We start from the raw sequence: 11,592 nt of genomic DNA, 5'->3' as shown, positions 1-11,592 counted from the left end.
CAAAAGCTTTGATGAATAAGCCAGATTCTTTATTGAATTGTCCTTGCTTGACCGCAGTTGTACTAGATACAACTTTACTGCTTTTGTTCCGGGTTTGAGTCTCTGAGCGACTTTTTGATTCATCGTTTGACTCTGATTTCTGTACCCTCTCACTAATTTGTTTATTCTTTACCCAACAGTCTTTAATTCTATGACCACGCTTTCCACAGTTGTGACATTTGTATGGAAAAGCATCTGGTTTCAATAACTGATTAGAACTGGGTGGTCTCGGGGTCTCTTTCGTTACAGCCATGTCTGCAATTTTCCTTTCTAAATTTCTTAATGATTCCTGCAGTTCATTACGTAGCTGCTTCATTTCATCTCTCACACTTGAGTCTTTATGAGACTCTCTGTTATTTTCTTGATCTCTAGTTGCTCCTCTTGCGAAACCGACATCATGCCGACGTTGGCGTTCGGCTCTACAGAAAGCCTCAATTTCAACCGCCAAACGTATAGCATCATTTAAAGACTTAGGGCGTGATTGTTGAATGCGTAAGCGCATATCAAAATCTGTCAACGCATCAACAAACTGATCCTTGGCAATCATCTCGGTAACTTCTCTAGGTGCTGTCGGGTAAGCTAGGTGAGCCAAGCGTCTTATACTTTCACCAAGCTCCGGTAACGTTTCGGACGCCTTCTGTCGTTTATCTCTCAGCATTGCCCGATACAACTCTGTTTGATTGGCTGGTGCAAATCTATCTTCTAATGCATCACATAAATCCATATATGTGCAAGCCGTACCTCCCTTCATATTACCAAGGACAGTCTGTGCTTGTCCTCTCAATGACGCTGCGAGATATAAACTTTTCTGGTGTGCATTCCACATGTTTATATCACTGCACGCCTCGAAGTGAGCTTTATAGTCTATCCAAGACCCGGTTCCGTCGTACGTCGCTGGTTTCATTACAGTTTTGCCATATGAACCTCCTCCATCATTACTTTGTGTACCCTGCATACTCACATTTGGATTTTGATGGTACCCAATATGAGAGCCAGTTCCGGTACCTAGCCCTTTTGTCCAGGTTACACTAGTTGTCGTCGTTGTAGCACCTGAAGTACACCAAGGAAAACCAGGTGTGGATCGTGCCTCGGAAAACACAGGCTGTCTGATGGAACTTTTCCTCAGTAAGTCATATTTACTGGCTTTACTGTCTCCTCTCATGCCCCTATGCTCATCCTCTCCATACAGTGCGTAACCTGATTGAGGGTAATCAACATGATCAAAGGTGTCCCTCATATTGGTTGCACCCTCCGTGCCACGGTTACTGGACGATTTTGATGTCAATTCATATAAACTATTTTCTAAAAGTTTGTCTCTAACATCTACCCCGGAGTCTGGAACTACATTTGACCTTGTAGTCTGGGGCGTTGACTTCAGCCTATCTAATGTTTCTCTCAGTTTTTCCCTCCTAGCATCAATTGCACTGAGATCAGCGTACAGCTCAGCTTCTATATTGTCCATACTCCGTTCAATTATCACAAGAACTATACTAATTCTAAATATTCTAATTCTAAAAATGCCCAGTATCAATAAATTTAATACCCTACACCCAATTACAATATACCTGATACCACTACACTTGGTACACACCTGGTATCACTACTTGGCTTTACAGCACTTAGTAACACTGCACCGAGTTCCCAGCACCCGGTGCCAATAGCACCAGGTATCGCCACTTGATTTCACAATACTGTGTAACACTGTACTGAGTTCACAGCACCTGGTGTCAATATACTAATTCTGAAGCACCCGGTATCACTTGTTCACTGTAACTGGTGTCAATACTATCACAAATGTTAAAAATTTTAATACAAAGTAAATCAGACAACAATTAAAATTTAATCAGAAAACGCCTTGTACTCTATCCCTTGACCGGCTGCCACCAAAATGTAACGTGTATGATTGGGTTCTTACAAGGGATATATATATATACTAAGTTTTCCTCTTACTCTGTCTGAGTTTATAATTACAATGATTGATAAGACTGCTCTGTCTTAGGGTAAATCACACAGTATTAAAAATTTTTCCTCTTATCTAGAGACGGGGACTGGGTATGCTTCTTGCACCGTGTTTCTCCTCCAAGGTTCCTATTGATAGGAAAGAACTGGGTGTATCAATCTTCTTCAGATATCCTACACCCAGAACTTAACATCAATTCCCTAGGATTACTTACCACTGGTGCTTCTACTCTATGGCTTCTATTCTTACCCTTACTACTTCTTTATTTAATTACTCTTTTGCCACTTCTGATTCAGCTGTCGGCTTCTTCAGCTAACTTCTGAATGCCTGACTTCCCCAAAGCTTCGCTTTATATACCCTTGGGCTAGTCTATGCCAAGGGAAGTCAGGTCATTCCATTATTTGAGGTCTTCAGTGCGTTTATTTAAATGTCCCTTTACCATTACAATAGTATAATACATGCAATTATTATACTATGGGTTAAAAAAAATTATTACCGAAGTAAGTACCTGCATGTAGTGTTTACTAGATGCTGTCACGTAATAAAATCAAACAGACGACACTCGATGACTTTCATGTAACAGGATTTAAACAAAATATCGACCTCAATGAATCTTAAGTTTTACTTATACTTTTTTTAAAATATATCAAATTAATTTTTAAACTAGATGCTGTCATAATACAGCAATACCTGTACGTAAGTGTTTTTCTCTAAATGTATCCTAGCTCCCTTGTACATGCATAAGCAATACTAGTAGTGTTATGTATTCTCCCTTAAAAATTAATCAAAGTACTGTGAGTACTGATAGACGGTGGCATGAATGATTTTGTTTAATTGTTTGTTTGTTTAAATTAAAACGTCCCTCTCGGGAATTTTTCACTCATAATGAGACGCCACCATTGCCATTGGTGGGCTGCAAATTTTATATCTATACTCAGCACTCAGGGCCATTGTGCAGTGAGGGATCTTTTTTTCTGGCCAGCACTTACTGCGACACGGGACCTCAGTTTAACGGTCTCATCCGAAGGAACGGTCTCCACATCCCGCAGTGGGATTCGAACCCGCGACCTAAGGATCGACTCCTTACTCCTTGACTCTAGAGCAAACGCTCTAATTACTGGCCACTGGCATGAATGAATTAAATGAAATAAAATGATATCAGAATCTGTAAAATGATATGGAAATTATGAAAGTTTGTTGCAATGTTTCACAATACATGTATTTGATGAAGTATGATGAAGACATGTATTAATTGAAGTTGTTAAACAATTTATTGCATGAAATTTTCTACATTTATTTAGTTTTATTATGAAATAATGTTTGAAGAAAAAAAATGCGCTGAGATGCACGAAACTTCAATCTTTTTTTTTCATTAATTAATCCTTAAAACAATTCATTTTACCCTAAATGTTAAATTAAGGGAATCAAAGGTTCTATTATATTCATGTGGTGACCGAACATGTTTATTTTAAGATAGCTTTCTATACATGCATGTGTGGTTCCATTTAGGAGCTCTTCCAAGTTAGATGTGCGGTTTTTTTTTTTGTTTTGTTTTTTTGTTTTTTTTTTGTTTTTTTTTTTTTTTTTAATCAGAAATGTGTTTGAGATATTTGAGGAACAATTAAAAAACCTATTGTGAGTTGCAGATATGAGCGAGTATCAGTAAATTCCGAATTCATTGTATCTTCTTCGCATAATTTGAAAATAATCTTATCAGCATGCATTTCAGTGATATCAAGTATCAAATGAAAAAGTTAAATTTTACAACAAAAAGTGTCATGAAATCGTGGTGTTTTGAAGTTAGAAATTGTGATTTTATAATTTAAAATCTTATACTCAGTGGTTAATTATCAAATTTTGCTAATCTGGAGTAAAATTGAACTCACAATATTTTTTTTTAAACAAAAACTAACTTTTCTTAAAATATATGGTAAAAAGGGAAATGATGAATCACTTTTGGCGTTGTACTGTAGATTGTGCGACATAAATCATATGCTGAAAGATAATGAAATAGACTTTATCTTTGGATCCCCATTTTTGCCAAATTTCCACATGTAGGAGAAGACTGACCTAAATTAAGTCAACTGAATTCGCAAGAAAATCCTAATATTTCATGTGCATGCTTTTGTGTAGCTTTTTTCTTAACTTTTTAAAGGGTAAATTTTATTCGAGGCACGATAGAATTTTCAAATACAAATGAAATATATGGGTAACTTTTATTCCTCACAGTCTTATAATCATAGCTTTGATAAATTAGCATCCTTTCAGTAGTTTTTGTGTCCGAGATAATTAGGCAATGACTTTTGTTTTTAGATAGAACCGAAATTAACTTTGCAAAATGGCATCGTATCTGCCTTCAACAACTCTCTTTTATGTAAACTTTAAGAGGACGTGATTTTTTTTTTTACATTCCGAAATGAAATATATGGAGATAACGAACAGTATTCAAGCATCACAAGTCCATTGAACAATACAAAACAGGAGCAGAGTAAACACGGACCTCCAAACAAAATATATCTTTTTCTAATATAGTATCGTCAACAGATACTAGAAATTCCATTAATCAAAAGACACCGTAAAATTTCAATAAACTGTATAAGTATTATTGTATAAAAAATCCACAAAACGTCTCAAATAAAACATGCAGTTCTGCAACAAGGAATACGGTCCTCGAGTCATGTTAACTGAATTTTCGGAAATGGAGAAGTTATCTTATTTCTTAAGATGGTAAGGTGTAATGTGAAACCATTATCCATAAATATTTTCCCCCAGATTTTTTTTACTCTTAATAAATTTTATTGAAATTTTACATTTACACAACGTAAAAAAGGATGTGTATACGAACTAACTTTTTGCATTTGTTTCATGTTCAGCAATCTTTATGTACGAATTGACTTTTGTGGTTAGCATGCAAATTGACTCCTTATATACGAATTAGTTTTTGTACGAATTAACATTAAGTCGGCGTAGTTTAATGAATATTCATAAGGCGAGAAATATTAAAACGGCAAATATCAGGAAATAAACTTTGCGCCCATCAACAAAATGTCATTGAAATAACTTGAGAACCATGTACTTTTTATTTTCGAACATCGAAACGACCCCACTTTCATTATTTTGTCTCTGCAAAAATCGCCGCTAGGGTCCCCGTGATTTTACACTGTTGTTTATTCATAGTCCAGACCAGCAGCAATAGCCTGTGGCTATAAATAGCCACCGTCTAAAAAGGCTATACATGTAATTCCGTCAAAAAATCAACGACGCGGAACGAAATGCAAACTTGACCCGTAACTTATCAAGGTACACTGACATATCTACAAGTACAAGGCCGTGACTACCATTGAGGCAAGTGAGGCAAATGCATCACTAAAAATTCAGAGTTTTCTGAAAAGTGAAAAAGTTTTACTTTGAACTTTAATTAATTATGTGTGTCTTTGTACTAAATCAATACTTTCAACTTTAGTTTCAATTTCTGTCAATCGATCATCTCACCAGGTGCTTCATAATATTTAAGAAAGCATATGAAAATAATTCAAAACGTGAAAACTTCCAAAGATTAAGTCTTCAACTTGCTAAAACCAAGGTTTCGGGACCCCCCCCCCCCCTCCCCGAGAATCCCAATCAGGACACTATCCTGGACCCGCTTGGGACTCGGGTGCCCCCCAGATCCCTTGCCTCACTAAAAATTTGAGTATTTACGGCCTTGCAAGTATTTAGAAAAACAGTGCTGAAAACCAAGTGTCACAGATGGACAGCTAGAAGGGCAGACAGATAGCTGGACAGACATGGAGGATACCTATAGTTCCCTCCGCTTTCATCGGTAGGGAACTACCAGTAATAAATGATTGGTGCTTAATATTTAGCTCTACTGGTCAGAGACCAGAAGAGCTTATGCATTGGTAAGGCCCGATGTCCGTCTGTCTTGCTGTCCGTCTATCTGTCAGTCTGTCTGTAAATTTTTTTTTGTCAAAACGCTACTCCTCCTACAGTTTTGGTCCAATTTCAATAAGACTTGGTACATAAGTAGACTACATTAAGATACATAATTCTGTGTATCAAATACTATCAATGTATAATTTCGACGAACGCTGTTGCCATGTTTTTAAAAAAAGAAATTTCTTTGAAATTCTTTCAAAACGCTACTCCTCCTCAATTTCAATAAGACTTGGTACATAAGTAGACTGCATTAAGATGTACAATTCTGTATATCGGTTTTTAGACGGTGGTTATTTACAGCCACAGGCTATTGCTGCCACTCTGGGCTATGAATAAACAACAGTGTAAAATCACAGGGACCCTAGCGGCGATTTTTGCACAGACAAAATAATGAAAGTGGGGTTGTTTTGATGCTCATAAATAAATGTACATGGTTTACAAATACTCTCAAGTTATTTCAATGACATTTTGTTTATGGGCGCAAAGTTTAATTCCTGATATTTGCCGTTATAATATTTCTCGCCTCATGAATATTCATTAAATTACGCCGACTTACAACTAATTCGTACACAAACCGATTCGTATATAAGGAATCAATTCGTATGCAAACCATAGAAGTTAATTCGTACACAAAGTTTACTGTTTTATGAACATGAAACAAATGCCAAAAGTCAGCTCTTTTTTTACGTTGTGTAAATGTAAAATTTCAATAAAATTTACTATAAGCCAAAAAATCTGGGGGAAAAATATTTATGGATATCGGTTTCACATTTTAACACCTTACCAATAATTATTGTTAAACCAACACACTCTTGGCTGTTTCTTGGATATGCCACAAACGCTAATTATGAGATTTCTCAATTTATTTTTCCCTAATTACGAGATACTCCATGCTTGGAAACCGTCGATCCCCATATTTCTCCATTTCCAAAAAAGTCAATAAACATGGTTCGAGGGCTGCGTATTCCTTATTGCAGAACTGCATGTTTTTTAAATGTTTTATTTGTTTTGTTTGAGACGTTTTGTAGAATTTTTATACAATAATACATGTACTTATACAGTTAATTGAAATTTTACGGTGTCTTTAAATTATTTGAATTTCTAGTTTTTGTTGACGATACTGTATTAGAAAGAGATATATTTTCGGAATGGAAAAAAAAAATAACGACCTCTTAATAAAATTTTACATAAAAGAGATTTGTTGAAGGCAGATACGATGCCATAAATTTTTCAAAGTTTATTATGGTTCTATCTATAAAAAAGGCCATTGTCTAATTATTTCGGACACAAAAACTACTGAACGTATGCTAATTTATCAAAGCTATAATTACAAGACTGTGACGGACATAAGTTACCCATATATTTCATTTGTACTTGAAAATTTTATCGTGCCTCGAACAAAATTTACCCTTTAAAAAAGTGTAAGAAAAAAGCTACACAAATACATGTACATGAAATATTAGGATTTTCTTGCGAATTCAGTAGGCTTAATTTAGGTTAGTTTTCTCCTGCATGTGTTTAATTCCAAAACTTCGTATTGCGCAATGACTAGCGGGGTCGGTGCATATTAAGATTACGTAAGAGAAATAGAGGCTGAAAAATGTTTTGTTTTCTGTTCTTCTGTTTCTTTTTTCTTTTCGAACAGTATATAGCAAACAAAAAAGTTAGACTACTGTACAACTCTTGAAGTCTTTCAACCTTTTAGAAATAAGTAAACTTAACAGAAAATTTTTCAAAGATGGGAATCTAAAGATAAAGTCTATTTCATATTATCTTTCAGCATATGACTTATGTCGCACAATCTACAGAATAAATAGCCAAAAATGATTCATCATTTTCCTTTTTTACTATATAATTTATGAAAAGTTAGTTTTTGTTAAAAATAATATTGTGGGTTCAATTTTACTCCAAATTTCAACAACTTTTCCAATAAGTTACAAAAAAAATGTTTACTTTTTTTTTTTATGATGGTTGGCAAAATTTGATAATTGATCACTGAGTATAAGATTTTAAATTATAAAGTTATAATTTTAACTTTAAAACACTACGATTTCATGACACTTCTCATTTGGTATTTGATATCACCGAAATGCAAGCTCATAAAATTATTTTCAAATGCTAAGAAGGTACAATGAATTCGGTATTTACTTAAACGCAATTTTTAAAAATGAGTTACATATAACGTTACAATAAGTCTTCACAAAAAGCAGTTTTCAATAGAAATTAAAATGATTCACTCACGGAAAAATACGTCGCCCGCGTGGTTCAGTGGATAGAGCGTCTGCTTTAGAGTCGCGAAGTGAGGAGTTGATCCTTACGTCGCGGGTTCGAATCCCACTGTGGGATGTGGAGACCGGTCCTTCGGATGAGACCGTATAAACCGAGGTCCCGTGTCGCAGTAGGTGCTGGCACGATAAAGATTCCTCACTGCTCAATGGCCGTAAATGCCGAGCATAGGACAAAATTTGCAGCCCTCCACCGGCAAGTGGTGGCGTCTCCATATGAGTGAAAAATTCTCGAGAGGGAAGTTAAACAACATACAAACAAAAAAACCGAAATATACTGTTGATGTTCTATCCCCCCTTGAAACACGACAAATTTCAACTTATGATGTTCCATTACAATATAACTAAATACACTATATAGTGCACATGGGTTGATTATTTTTCCTCGAATACCTCAAACTCATTTCATTTGAAAAAAAAAACATATCTAACTTGGAACCACACATGCTTGTATAGAAAGCTATCTTAAAATAAATATTTTTGGTCACCACAGGAATATATCAGGGCCTTTGATTCTCTTTATTTAAAATTTAGGGTAAACTGACGCGTAATTAATGAAAAAAAAATTAAACATGAGGATCCCATAATAAATAATTTGAATATATAATTTCAAAGTGTCCATCATCACAAATATGTTTTCATTTTAAATTTGCAATTATGTCTGCACATCACATCGTATGCATAGAACAAAAAAATATTGAAACGATCGATCTTTCGTTTCTGGCATTTCAGCACATTTTTTTTCTTCAAAACTTGTTTTATAATAAAACTAATGTAGAAAATATCTTGCAATAAATTGTTTAACAACTTCAATTCATGCATGTCCTCATCATACTGATGCAAATATAAATTAAGTTATCAAATACATGTATTGTGAAAAATTGCAACAAACTTTCATAATTTCCATATCATTTTACAGATTCTCATAATATTTTATTTCATTTCATTCATTCATGCCAGTGACGGAGTGGCGCAGTGGTTAGAGCGTTTGTTCTAGAGTCACAGAGTAAGGAGTCGATCCTTACGTCGCGGGTTCGAATCCCACAGCGGGAAGTGGAGACCGGTTTTTCAGGATCAGACCGTTAAACCGAGGTCCCGTTTGGCAGTAAGTGCTGACCAGAAAAAGATCCCTCACTGCTCAATGACCCTGAGTGCTGAGTATAGATCTCAAATTTGCAGCCCACCAACAGCAATGGTGGCGTCTCAATATGAGTGAAAAATTCTCAAGAGTGACAAACAAAATCATTCATGCCACCGTCTATCGGTACTCAAAGTACTTTGATTTTTTATTTCAATGAGCCATGTTGCCATGGTTACTAAAAATAGAAATTTCTTTGAAAATTTATTTCAAGATGCTTCTCCTCCTACAGTTATAGACTGATTTTTACAAGATCTGATACACAATTAGACAAAATAATGATGCATTGTTCCATTTTTTGTATTATTTGTTATGATGAAAGATGTTGCAGTGGTTACTAAAAACTTCTTTTTTTAAAGTGCTACTCCTCCTAAAGTTTTAGTCTAATTAGGCTTTTTACGCAAGTTGACTTCACTAAAATACATCTTTCTTATTTATAAGTACACAACAATAGAGCTTCAGTCTCGAGAGAGACTTCTGGTTTGGTTTGTTCCCGTTTTGCACACATTTGAAAATTCTTTGAAGGAAAAATGTGTGCGAAACGGGAATTTGTCCAGGTAAGATAATTACTCAATTGCTATAGCCTATTCCATAGTTTCTGAATGGGAGAAAATAAGGAAATAAACAAATAGTAGTCATACATATTTTAATCATGAAATTCATACGTATAAGAAGATTAAACTATTTTAAAACAAAAAATATTATGATAATCTTCAGCTTGTTACTGTAATTATCCGGTATCCTTAGCTTTCACTGACTTGGAATTGGTGAGTTATTTTTCGCATTCATCTAATTATGTAAAGACTGGCCTTAGACATAGACATTTCAACAATCAGAGATACATGCATATTTTATTTGTCTCTGATTTCAATAAATTCTACTTTTTGATTTTGATTTTCAAAACGCTGATATAAGATGCGGGTAGATCTAGGTACATCCCAGACAGAAGGCACACTATAATTGCTATCAAAACGCATTTTACACCTATTGTTCAAATGTGTGCAAAACGTGACCAATTTTTCTTGCATATTTTTATAAAATATAGGACATACATTAACTTTGGACCTTCAATCCTGGTCATCCAAGCCTTAAAAGTAATCTCATGCAGCATTAGATGAGATATTATGAATATATATTTACATCCAATGGATATTATTTCCTTTATTTCTTATAAAAACCATTGCCGTTAATCACTTCATAAACAACACTAAGCAAGCCACCTGCATAGATTTCTTAAGCAACGGCTGTTCCATCAGTTATGCATACAATAACACACACATCAATAATACAATATTTAACATATTTAATTTACTTTGAATGTTTTTTTAAGATATAAATATAAAAAATAAAATGTCTTTCTTTCTTTTTAGTACGGGAATTAACGTCGCAGCTATTCCAGAAAAAATTCACAAACCCGCTTACGCGGGTTAAGTATTTTTTTTTCTGTAACAGCTGCGACATTAATTCCCGTACTTACAACCAAAGAAAGCATTTTATTGTTTAAACTAACTCAGTACAGCAGTTTCCAGTGCATTTGGATAATGAGTAGGTCTTAAAATAGCGTGTATAAAAACATCTGAGAGTCGTGTAATGAATCGGCAGTTAGCAAAAAGTTGGCACCAATCTGGGGATGCTTCATCACAATAGATGAAAAAATTGAACACGGAAAAAAAATTCTAGTAATTTTGACTAATTTAAGCTGAAGAGGATGACTTCAAATATACATGTATATGTTATTCAACAGGTGCCAGTTTCGGGCATTTCAGAAAGCATTGAACATACAAGAGCGCAAATTATCAGAGACAAAAAGAATTGGCAGTCATACGGTTGGATCTGGCAAATGCTTGTTTCCATTCCTCGTATACTAGTCTAACTTACACGTAGCAGTACCATGTACCAGATGAGATATCGATGCAGCTTAAGTGTTACACAGACTGCAGTGAAGGTTCACCACTAACGCCGTCGCCGCAACATGGCAACACCTGGAGGTTGGAATTATCACAACAGATTGTACAGTTTCAGTTACATGTATCTTGTTCTATGCTGCCATAAACATGATGGTCAAGTCAGTGGAAAAGATAAGAAGAGGTTCATGGATGAAGATAAGCATGAGACAATTCCCTGTCAGAGAATTCATATACATATACGATATGATAGTCACCACGTGACTGAGCTGAGTTGTTCCGGGCTGGGACTTGATCACCTCTGCTCAGTTGGTGCACCTCTGAATGTTA

The sequence above is a fragment of the Saccostrea echinata genome, unplaced genomic scaffold (genome assembly GCF_033153115.1).
Source record: "Saccostrea echinata isolate AGI-Se365-2 ecotype Australia unplaced genomic scaffold, CSIRO_AGI_Sech_v1 ptg000009l, whole genome shotgun sequence".
NCBI lineage: Eukaryota > Metazoa > Mollusca > Bivalvia > Ostreida > Ostreidae > Saccostrea > Saccostrea echinata.
Note: the sequence above shows the minus strand (reverse complement) of the source record.